A 12,651-nucleotide genomic window follows, 5' to 3' on the forward strand; every position below is an offset into this window, starting at 1 on the left:
ATACATTCTGGGAGATGATTAGATTTGTAAATCCTAGATTCCTGTGATAGCTGTTAGAGAAGAAGGTGCCTCAGCTTAACAAAGGCTATTAGAGATAATATAGAAAGACAATCAGGAAAGGAGAATTTTTCTAAATTTTATGATGTCATAAGAAGAAACACGTGTACAAAATGTCATAACATATTGTGCTGAAGTAAATTGCTGATTTAGCACTAAAGTATTTTCCATTCCTTAAATCAGAGGTGAAACTGTTTTTTTAAATTGCATCATGGGAATATTCTATAGTTCCTTCAGTTGAATAGCTTCCGAAGACAAAAGTAATTCTTTCATCAGCAGTTTTATTCATGCAGGTTGTTCTGTTTCTAATTTGGAACCCACCATGGTCTGTCTTATTTGGAAATCTTTACCAAAAATCATTCGACATATTGCAGCCATCACTATGTTAACTTTTAAGCTTCTTTCTCACATTGTTGATGTAATCTACTTCTTTACCCAAATTTGAGTCCCTATTTTCAACTATATTCAAATATTCTTGATTGATATATTTACTGATATTAGAAGTTTTGAATTTACTCTCTGCATTAGTAGTTTTGTCATAATAAGATAGCACTTAAACTCTATCGACATAGCAATATATATTGATTTATTCACAGTCTAAAACAAAACACAACATTGTTGACTTCAACAAAAGCTGAATGTGTATGCTGTAGATACAAACAGAATAAATTTGCTTATATGTCCTTTTAAAGTATTTTAGAGTCATTTAGAGTCTTGTTAAGACTTTTTAGAGTTCACAGTTTTATTTAAAGACCATTTTTGCATTTATTGTAGTTACTATGAGACATATAAGATAATCATTTTGTTATCAAATATTGGCCATGGTAAGGGATGTTTAAATTCACCTTCTTCAGTTCTTACCTCACATGGAAATGCTTTTAGCCATCAAGGCTCTTTGCAGACATAAACCACAAAAATATTAATTTGCAATCAGACAATAGCCTTTGTAAAAAAAATAATTAGTTGTCATATACTCATCTTCCTTTTATTGAACTGAAATCTTTGAGTCTGGAGTGTCTGCCTGCAAATCTAATCTCAGCCTTCTGGAGTTATCCAGAAACCACGTATTCAGGTGGATAAAATTTTTGCTCAAGTGAATCTTTAGAAGTGCTACATAATTCAGTCATCTAGTTTCTCAATTAGATTACTGCAGTTCTCTCAGATATGTACTTTATAATCTCTTGCTTCTTTATATACCACATATGACACAATCTCTATATTTTTTATTTCATAAGTGTTTATTGAAAGCCTACTTTATAAGTACTTAATAAAAGAGCATTTTCCTTTGTCTTGATGACTTGATTGATTATGATGTGCCTCAGTTATTATGATATCCTAAGGAAAAAGACTTAATAGAAAAAATTTGATGGATGGGGCTATGTTTTAGTGTATATCTACTGCATGAACCATGGTAGATGCTTTACTTTATTATTCTTAGTTCTCATGACTTCACATCAGATGTAATAATCCTCATCTTACAAATGCAGAAACTAAAAGAAGCATAGCTCATAAACAAAGTCAGTAACGGACCCAAGGTGTGAACCAGTTATTTCTGACTCCGAAGCAGAGCTCTTTTACATTTATATGTTGTCTAAATAACTAGGAATTTGCCATATGCATTTTATATAATATACCACTTTATTCTAAAATAAATATTTACAGATGAGGTAATTTAGACATAGAACTTTACTAGTTATTCACAGCTAGTAAAGTGATTCAAATTTAGATCTCTGTTCTTTCCGCTAAGCCACACAACCTTCTGAAATTGGATTAAAAATACAGTTTTTAAGTGCTTTGGCACATGGACAAATAGAAAACTTCACAGCAGAAATTCTGGAATTTGATTTCTGAAAAATGTCCTGATGTCAGCTTGAGATATATAGATGTAGATGTAGACATAGATGTAGATGCAGGTATAGATATAGGTATAGGTATAAGGATAGGGATAGGGATAGGGATAGGGATAGGGATAGGGATAGGGATAGGGATAGGGATAGGGATAGGGATAGGGATAGGGATAGGGATAGATACAGATTTTGTTTCTCATCAGAATTTAGTGGAGCATAATGCTGCAACCTTGATAGCAAAGGCACTGCTCCTTATGTTTAGATGTCTGAGAACCTGCTGATAATTTGAACTCAGAGTTCGTACTTAGAGTTCGTACTCTAAGCCTTAATACCAGGAATCATTGTTATATGATATATACCTCAGTGTATTTCCATTCTCAGATTGTCTTTTCAGGCTTTTACTCTATGCCTGTTGGTAGAAGGATTCCATATCAGAATAAGTGTACTCTATCATTTAAGCCTATGTAAATATAAAACTCAAAACACTCTACCTCATTTTCTTATGTTTTTAACTAAAATAATGCTTTAGTCATTCCTTTGAAATTTATTGAGCATCTACCATAGAGCACCTATCATACATTCTGCTTTCATAGAACTTGTATTCTGGAGAATAAAGATATGATGATGATGATGATGATGATGATGATGATGATGATAATGATAACAACAATATGACTAAATAATAATTATATATAATCTATCAGAAGATGATGAGAAAAATACAAGAGAGATTACTTGCAGAAAGAGGTTGCAATTTTAAAGGGATGTTCATGGAGTGTCCCATTAAGACGGTCAACAGCAAAGTGACATTTGGAAGGAGAGTTGAAGGAGGTAATAGGTCATGTGACAGTGCTGGGGAAAAACTTTTGGACAGTGCAAACAGAAGATGCAAAGGCTCTGAGGTAGGAGCACTCCTGGTATATTCAAAGAATATCAGCGTGAAGAGCAGTGTGGCTGGAGGCGAATGAGCACTGGGGAGACATACTATGAGTCAAAGGGTGAGGTAAAGAGCGGCTCAAGCAGAGATTTGTAAGCCCTTCTAAAGTGTCTTTGGTGTTTGCTCTGAATTAAATAGAAAGCCATTGGGTAGTTTTCAGCAGAGCTGTGATGTGATCAAAATTTGGTTTTAAAAAGATCATTTTGGTTATTATTTTAAGGATATAGTATGGCAATGGGGATAAAGATGGAAGCAGATAATCATTGAGGTGAGAGGGACATAAATTTTATGTTCAATGACACAATATTAACTTGTATGTGCTTTTTATCTTCAGGGCCAAATAATGTGCTAGTGTTTACTTCATACACATAATAGCAATGTACATATGCTCTCAGACATTACTGAGATTTGTGAAGGCTGTTTAAAATCTCAAATGGAATACTTTTTCAGCCTTTTACTTTCCTCTGTGTTTAAGTGTCTGCAATTAATGTTTTGGACTAAATAAATATTCTCTTGGAGCCTACTTTAATAGGTGATGAATAAATTATAGCCTTAGCTCTTTTGAAGCCTATAGTCTTATAGTGAATACAAGAATGTAAACAGATAATAATAAAAAAAAATGTTTTTACATTTGTGTTGAAATTATGGAAAAGAAAATGGTCTCAACCAACAGGTCAAGGATGGAGGCTGCAGATGTAAATGACTCAAGGTAGAGATGACATTTGAGTCATATCTTAATGAATGAATAAAAGTTAATTAATATAAGCATATGTGATGAAAATGAGAAACAATATGGTAAGTGTAGATCTATGACTAAGAATAAGGAAGCAAAAATAATAGGTAGATCAAGGAACCATTTCACTTTGTAAGCCAATGAGAACACCTTAGAAAAACTGTTTAGGCACATTACTCTAGAAACTGGTATACAGTCTTAGAGGATAAGCAAAAAGTCAAGAAGACCATTTAAGAAGATATTTCAATAGTCAACTGAAAGATTTTTTACCAAAACTAAACTGTGGTAGCAGGATTGGGAAAGGCATTTTTAATTTTTATGAGATAATATTGAATGTATTTGATATTTGAAATAAAAGAGAAGCAATCAAAATGATTCACATGTTCCTTGTTTGAGTGTTTATGTGGCTAATGGTATGGTAACATGATTCAAAGAATGTAAAAAGAAGGTTTAGGAAAAAGATGTTGAGCTCATTTTTGACCATGTTGAGTTGGGAACTCATGTAAAGCATTCATTCAGCTGGAGCTGACCTTGTGGTATCTTCATATTAAGGAATATATTGCCCAAAGGAAAGATTTGATATGACAAAAGATGTGTGAGAGAGATCAGCAAGAAGTAGTAATTAAATTCAAGGAAATAACAAAAGTAAGAATAATATACCAACCATCAATACTTAAATATCACTTTACTGTGTGCCAGGCACTGTTCTAAGCATTTTAAATATAATAATACTTTTGATCCTTGCAATAGTCTTATGAAATAGATATTATTATTATTATTCCCACTTTATAAAGAAACTGAAGCACAGAGAGATTCAGTTACTTGCATAACTTCACATAGCCTGTGAAATCAGTCTGAATTTGAGCCCAAACAGATTGTTTTCAATTCTAGGCCCTTTGTCACCACGCAGTGGTACCTCCAACTACTGTCACTTACCTTGGAGAATGAGTAAATAAGAAGCAATGTAAACTAATGCTAGAATCAAGGAGAAAACCCATACCTAAGGAAAAATTAGAAGACAAATGCTAAAAGACTAAATGAAGATGGAAAAACAAATAATTATTGTTAGCTTTCATTTAGTGCTTACTATGCACCCCGTGCAATTCTAAGTACTTTACATGTAGTAGACTATTTAACACTTACAAAATTTCTCTGAGGTAGTATTATATGGATTATAGAAATGTGGTTAAGTAATTGCCAAAAAGTACACAAATAGTAAAAATATCTCGAGTAGTATATATAGCTTAAGTACACTAAAGTAGTATATATAGCTTAAGTGGCATCAAGATAGTGTGGTATAATACTCATCAAAAATGAATTAGATAAGAGCAAAGTAATAAACATCACCCTTGGAAAATTTCAGAAAATAAGTACACGGTCTCTAGTGAGAATGTAGCCAGTGGAATGGTTGTTGAGCTGGAAGCTATCTAGCAATAGGATAAGTGATTCAGTAGGGCTGTGTTGTATTAGAAACAGCTAGTATAGTGTACTCTACCTAAAGGTTTGGAGGAGAAAGAATGGTAGACATAGAGAGACAAGAGTTGAAAGAAGTTTTTTTCTTTTTTTTTTACTTAAAAAAAAAGGTGATATGGTAATATTTTCAGGTTGAAGGGAAATAGGCATAAAGAAGAAAATGTGCAGCTAACGGGTGAAGCACAATAAAAACCATGTGGGAGAGAAAATAATTACAGACAAAAAGTTAAGATGTGGGTTCTAAGAAGGAAGAGAAAAGCCTCTCATTCTGTGAATTGGGAGTAAAGAAAATATTTTATGTATATTCATAAGATAATTTCATTCATAAAATCCAAGTTTAGTTATTCCTAAGGCCTTCTATAATTATTTAAATTCAATGGCCATATATATTTCTACATACAGTTTTAATTTAGAATACCAGCTAAAGTCTTCCTTATATGAAGAATGTATAAATTATATTTTTGTGATTGCAGGGGACAAAATTATTATAAACACAACTAAATCACCCTAACGTGATGTGCCCTAGTTTATGAACTCTCAATTTCTGCAATTCCATATATTCGAATTTATAAGTCTCAAAAATAACTTTAAAAATTTAATCCTGAGTAAAATCCCAAAGGAAAAAAATTCATCCTTAAGGTATTTCATTGGACAATTGAAGTCTGAGTTCTCTATGCATTTCTCTTTTTCTACAATACATAAGCACTATATTTTACAACTAAGTAAATGAGGGAAAATTTTAATAGGTATTTATTGGCTTAGATTTAAATGTTTATTAGTTCACTGTGTACAATTTTTAGTTATCATGATAAAGAAAACCATAGTTTCTTCAAAATAATCACAAGATTAGTAAATAGCTTCACTTTGATGTGATACTCACTTTGAATGTTTTGCACTTGGAGCATATTATTTTTAACCTGAAAATAGAATAGTCCTCTGAACCTGACAATGATTTAAAGTAGAAGTTGGTAACCTACAGCCTAGAGGCCAAATCGGGCCCTCCAACTCTTTTGTAAATAAAATTTTATGTGAAAACTGCCACTCTCATTTGTTTAGCTAGTGACTATTGCTGCTTTCCTGCTACAACTGCAAAGTTGAGCAGTTTATAACAGAGACCATATGACCTCAAAGCCCAAAATCTTTACCATGTCATTCTTCACAGGAAGTTTATTGACCTCTGATATAAGAGATCAAATGAAAACACTCAAGTGAAACTTTATTAAATAAGTATTATTGTGAAGAATATCTCTGTATTTTGGACAAAAATATCTTCTCATGAATAACTAAACCTTCACTTTGTGCTAAGCACTATAATTTCATAGGAATGAGTTTTAATAAAACTAAGCAATATCAGTAGTTTCTTGGAGTACATTCTTTTGGACTTTAGTCTTTAGTCTTTAACTGCAAAACCAAAAACACTGTAAACAAGGTTATATTCTAAGAATAAGTTGAATAAACTTACATAAATCCCCAGTGTGCAAATTTGTATATATAGTCTCAAGATACATAATTTTTCATGCCTACAGCAAGGTGGTATGAGAGAGGCAAGTAAGCCTCTGGTCCCTAAGACCAGCATTATAATTTATCTTTTGGTAAGCATGGAAGATTTATTTCGCCTTGATCCTTGTTGATCTTTCCATTGTGGGTTTTCTATATAAGGGAAAATATTTGTGTGTGTGTGTGTGTGTGTGTCTTAAAAATAAAGTTTCATTTTAAAGTCTCATTTTAAAATGTATGTATTGTATAGACTCCTTAAATAGTTCATGTTTTATTATAGAAATCCAAAAGAGTATGTAAGTTGACATCAAAACTCCAAAACTTCATTTCACATCACTCTCAATTCTTTTTCGTACTCTATGCCAAAAGTTTAACTTTTCAACTCTGCCTTCAGACCACTTACTATCAATCAGAAATTCCTTCCAGATAATTTAGAGTTCATTGCATCCATGCTAAATTTGTACAGTTTCAATTAAAATGTAATTTTATTGATGATTCAATGCATTATGGAGACAGCTTCTCTTGTAAGAACAAAATAGAGAAAATGGAGTACACAAATTACAACTTTTAATGTTGCAGTTGTATTATGTCATCTCATCCTTCTACCATCTTGTTTGCTAGGTGATTCATATTTTCTTTTTTTTAAGCCTATTTATTTTATTTTATTTTATTTTATTTTATTTATATTTTATATTTTATTTTTTTAATGACTACAGCACCTGCTATTCCTAGGTGGTCTCTCATCCAAGTACTGACCAGGCCTGACCCTGCTTAGCTTCCAAGATCAGATGAGATTGGGCATGTTCAGGGTGGTGTGGCTGTAGGATTCATATTTTCTTGACCTTCACCAATGCTAACCCTTGGCAGGAAGTCTAAGAAATCAATGACAGCCATAAGTTTACATTTTTGTCTTTATACACATGTACTGAAAACATCAGATTTGTTCCACATTAATGTATTTATTTTTGTTTTTCTTGTTGTCATAACATAAAGTGCATGAACTCTGCTTTATTTGAAACATCTGTTTAGCAGTTTTGATGTTTTTATTTCAGTCTATTAAAATATGCTCATCTTTTCTAAACTTTACAGATAAATATTCAGAATTTATATGTTTTTCAGCTTTGACAAGCATATTTTTACAATATCATATGCCTCATATTTTAGTTCTGGAGTAATTAGCAGTATAGCACATTAATTTACTTTTTTTTCACAGCAAAGACACAGTTCCTATTATATGAATGAAAAAATATAAAGTGATTTTGTGGTCATAAGAACAGAAATAGATCTAAAGTTTTAGATAGAATTTTCTTCTGTTAATTTTCTAAGACAACACTGAATTTCTTTGAAAATTAACTATATCTTCCTAGATCTATAGAATCAGAGGTGGATCTATGCTTTGTCCCACTGAGACCACTTTGATTCTGGGCATCAAATTGAATAAAGTAATATGGTAATACAATAAACCCATCGTCAGGCACACAGAAGATGCTCAAAAATACTAATTCCTTTCACTTTCCAATTTCTCTTGTTCTAATGTAAATTATAGTCCATATAGTCTTCTAGAGAATAGAAAATGTACATCTGACAAAGATATACCAGCTTAGAATTGTATATGTGTACCATATTTTTTAGCCCCGTTGAATAGCTTAGATTGAACTGTGCTTGAGCATCTTTTTCTCACCTGGCACTGAGACAGCACCTTAAGGAAATATATTTATTCTATTGCTATTGTTTTGATGCCTGTCTCTCATTTTATGAAAACACAAAGGAGATTTTTCTCAGGCCTTGGTGCCAGGAAAAGATGTACTTGTCATAAGGAATAATTTTTAAAATATGTCTGAGACCTTTGGATCTTAGAATTTATCATACTTTTCTCTCATCATTAGAAAATTTCTTATTGAACTTATACTCCTGTTATAATAGTTGTTCAGTGCCGTATGGTGTGTATTTTTATGTTCAAATATTATCTTTACTTTAATCCTCTGTCCTCTTATTTTTCCTCATCCTGATCATCTTGGTATTCTTATCTGTGGAAATTATAACAAAACATTATCCTTAAACTTCTGCTGATTGTTTATTTGGGGGCAGTATTTATTAAAGCATATGACTGTAGTATACTAGAGTAGGAACTGATCTTACGAACAAACTTAGTTTATTGGTTATCAAACCAGGATAATCATCACCGACAACTGGAGATTTTTTTGTATGTTTTGGTTCATGTTTTTGACTTCAGATGCATAACTTAGTTAAACATACTAGTTATAATTAGTTCATGGAACATTGTCACGATTGGTCCACACAAATCTCTCTTGTTTGACTTTATTTTTCCTGCACCACCTTTCTCCACTTTCATCTTTGTTTCCCTAGATGTATCCATTGCAATGATTGGAATATGTCCAATACTATATTTGTATATTGAATGACTATATGACATTTTGAGTATGCATGAGCCATAAAAATAAATACATTGTAGATCTTATTCTGCTTCTTACTTTTAAAACTCAGCACTGTGTTTTTATGGTTTATCTATTCTGTGTGTGTATCTATTTCATTGTTTCTGTCTGCTGCTTGACATAGCATGCATTTAATTGATCTATTCTCCTAAGAGTAGACCAAGAGTGTCATTCGCACCATCATGTCTTTAATGATCATTTCTGAAAATAACCCCATCTATATCTGAATGAAAATTTCTGCATTATTAACTGTCAATATCCTTCATTTCTATAATTATTGTTGGTTTACTTTCCATAATTTCTTCCCTATCTTCCCTCTCAAAGCAGTTCATGTGGGTTCCCATTTTGTCACATCCTCACCAATATTTAGTATTTTCTAATTTTTATCTTCTGTGTAAAAGATTTTATCTTGTTTAAATTTGCATTTCTAAAATTATTATGACTAGTTGACCATTAACCTACATGCTTATTAAACAATTCAGTTTTTCTTTCTCTAAACTGCCTATGCATATGCTGTTTTCATTTTTCTTTTTTATGTTGACTTTCCAGAGTTATTTGCATCTTCTTTATTTTAATCTATTCTTGAATATAAATGTTCAACATTTCTTCTTTGATATACTTGATGTTTTTTTAATTTTTTCACAGTGTAGTTTTTAGTTCTTACTTATGATAACTTTCTTCTCATTATCATCTCGTATTAGAAACATTTTCCACATTTGGATTTTTAACTAATTTGAAGTACCGATATAACTTTGTTTCTTATTTAGTGAAATAGGTTTTCCAAATAAACTATTAAATAATTCACCCTGTCTCTTTTGGGTACTCATCTCTATCATATAGCAGGTTAACATTAGAAAATGTTTTTACTAAAAGAAGATTTTTATTTTTATTCTGTCATATTTAATATTTTTTCTTTAAGTCAACCAATTTTTTTTATTTTATGGAAGACAGGCCAGATAAACAAACAAACAAATATATAAATTGTTGGTCTTTATTTCTTGACTAAAACCAATTTCGTTGTTAAATATATTCTGAACTAAACCAATTCAAGGCTTATGTCTGTTCTCTTCCTATGTAAAGTATGGAACCATATGGTTGATACACATGGAAATCACTGTTTCTTCCTGACCAGCTACCAGATGTGCAAGGTTCTTTGCTCAATTACTATTTTTTATGAAACATATTGAATCAATTTTTATAGTTAAGAATATTAAAACCACTTTCAGTAAAAAATTCTGTATTTTTTTAGATTGCCTATAAGAATACTTGATAAAGTGATGTATTATGTACCATCTTCTTGACCAAGGAAATCTGGTCTGCAGACATAGAAAAAGAATAGCTGGATGAAAACAATTCTGTAATCAAGATTTGATACTGAAGGTACCCATGTTAACTAAACTGGAAAGATTAAATTGTGGAAGGACTGCAAATACAAATTTCTAAGTCATTTATTATTTTTAGGTATTCATAGGCCATGGAAGATACATTTACCTTTCAAGGTTATTTAACTTACATAGTGTACATCTATCCAGATTTGTGAATTAAAACATCTTTGATGCTTGAATTTATGATTCACTGTAACAAGGAGAGGGAAACTAAATTCTAAGACAGGCCCTATCTCCAACATTCAAAGAAAAGATATGGTACAGTTCTCATTGTAATCATCATGCTTCCACATCTTTGAATCAGTCTGGACTTTATATATGCATAATGCAGTGTTGATCAAACTTGGGTTTTTGATTATGAAAGAATGCCTGCCTTTTATACCAGATTTGAAAAAAAAAAAAAGATTTCTAATCCAGTGATCAAGGATTTGTATTTATTTCAATTTTTGCTTTTCGTTTTATTTTAAAACACTTTCATAAACTGCTTGTTATATGCCAGAAACTAGGCTAGATGATTTTTATATTTCCTCATGTGTTATTCACTCTTACAGGAGATACAGTAGAGAGAGAACAAAGGATGATATTCAGTGAGAATGTTTGTGTGCAGATTCTTTTCAGGTGAAGGCAGTGTCCCAGAACTGCTTGCCCTATATATTTGTGAAGCATAGCCCTCTTATATTAGTAACTAACTGCTCCTGAAATTATACTTGCTTTCTCCCTATCCAGGCCATTATTGAATTTATATAGACGTGAATAACTTGGATACATTCTTATTGGTATACCCTGTTACCTTATATGCTTGTATACTCTGAACAAATTGGTATGTTCTCATTTTTCACTGTGTTCTAAGCACTCTATTCATTATGAAATATCCACAATAATTAGGAGATAGACTTTTGCCCTTATAAAATTTATGTTAAAGAGATAAAATTATTGGAAAAGGATTATAAATACCATCTTACGTGCTACAAACCTGGACGCTATTGAGTTACAGAAAGAAACAATAGATATTTATGTGCTATTTTAAAGAACTTATTCATTTAAGAAGTGAAAGTTTAAGCCTGGAAAGAAATTTTAAAAAGTGGATAGGTGAACATCAGAAAGGAGTTTACTAAGGAAAAGAAAGAATAAGACCAGAATAAGACATAGAAGTGGGAAATAAGGTTGCAATACAGGGAACTGAGAGCCGGAGAAGTTATGAAGAGGAAGATTTGACTCTAGTATAGGTTGCCCCCCGCCACTGCCCTTAAAAGTAAAATATTATCCTTGGGCAACTACCATGACTTCTATTAAAATGTTTATTAAATATTCACAAGAATCAAACCAGATATGCATTCTTTATGCTTGTAACCCTTATTTTAATGTAAAACCAAAATAAATTTACAAATAAAATATAAACAAATTATTCATCACTTAAATGTTTATTTAATGTGATGATGTTTTTCACTTAAATAAGGTGTCTCTATGAACATAATATGAGACATAGAGTAACACATATGTGTTGTATGTGTGTGTATAAAACATCTGCCTATAGCCATGTGATGACTCAATCTTCTTAACAGTTTATTCAGGTGACTTCAAAACTTTTTATGTACATTACTACATAAGGATGTTGTTGGTTCTTATTTGGCTGGAATGTAACATTAACATATGAAATCCATTTTTGTTCTTCTTAGCAGCTGGAAACTATCAAACATTGAAAATGATTCAGAATGTATGATAAACATAAAAATATGAGGTTGATCTTCCACGTGATCCTCAATCAATATAGTTTTTTAAAATTTATATTGATTACCATTGAAATAAACATACTAATCTAAGAAATTCTTCTAGAAAACTCAGTGATCTCCAGAAATGCACCTATTCCACCAACTGTAGTCTGAGAAGCACAGAATAACTATATAATTTTCATAAGTAGGAAAGTTAGTCTGAGAATTGTAGATAATGAAGAATCATTAAGCTGTTGGGGATATTGATTTAGAAAGGCAAGATCTGGTTAATTGAATAATTCTCACCTGCTTGGGCAAGCAACAGAGAGTCTGAATAACTAGTCAGTCAGGAACATGACAAAAAGAAATGAAATTTAAAGAAGTAGTACTCACATTTGTCAAAATAAAGGGGAAAGATATTTGTAAAAACACAATTAATTAAAGGATTGTTATATATTTGCAGATAATGTTTCATACTCGGTGTATGAAACATTATCCCTATTGGAGAGACAACATTTAGGTCAGCCTTTCTGGATGAGGAGGAACCAACTGTAGGGAGA

The 12,651-nt window shown here is 31.6% G+C and overlaps 1 protein-coding gene and 1 pseudogene across 1 annotated transcript in view; one reads left to right on the forward strand and one right to left on the reverse strand.

The window, feature by feature from the left end:
- The window catches only part of SEMA3E (semaphorin 3E), a 234,294-nt gene that overhangs the window by 218,433 nt on the left and 3,210 nt on the right, over positions 1-12,651 (forward strand). The gene's annotated exons all lie outside the window — the stretch shown is intronic.
- LOC112474053 lies at positions 7,252-7,370 on the reverse strand (annotated as a pseudogene).

This window comes from Pteropus alecto, unplaced genomic scaffold (genome assembly GCF_000325575.1).
Source record: "Pteropus alecto unplaced genomic scaffold, ASM32557v1 scaffold69, whole genome shotgun sequence".
NCBI lineage: Eukaryota > Metazoa > Chordata > Mammalia > Chiroptera > Pteropodidae > Pteropus > Pteropus alecto.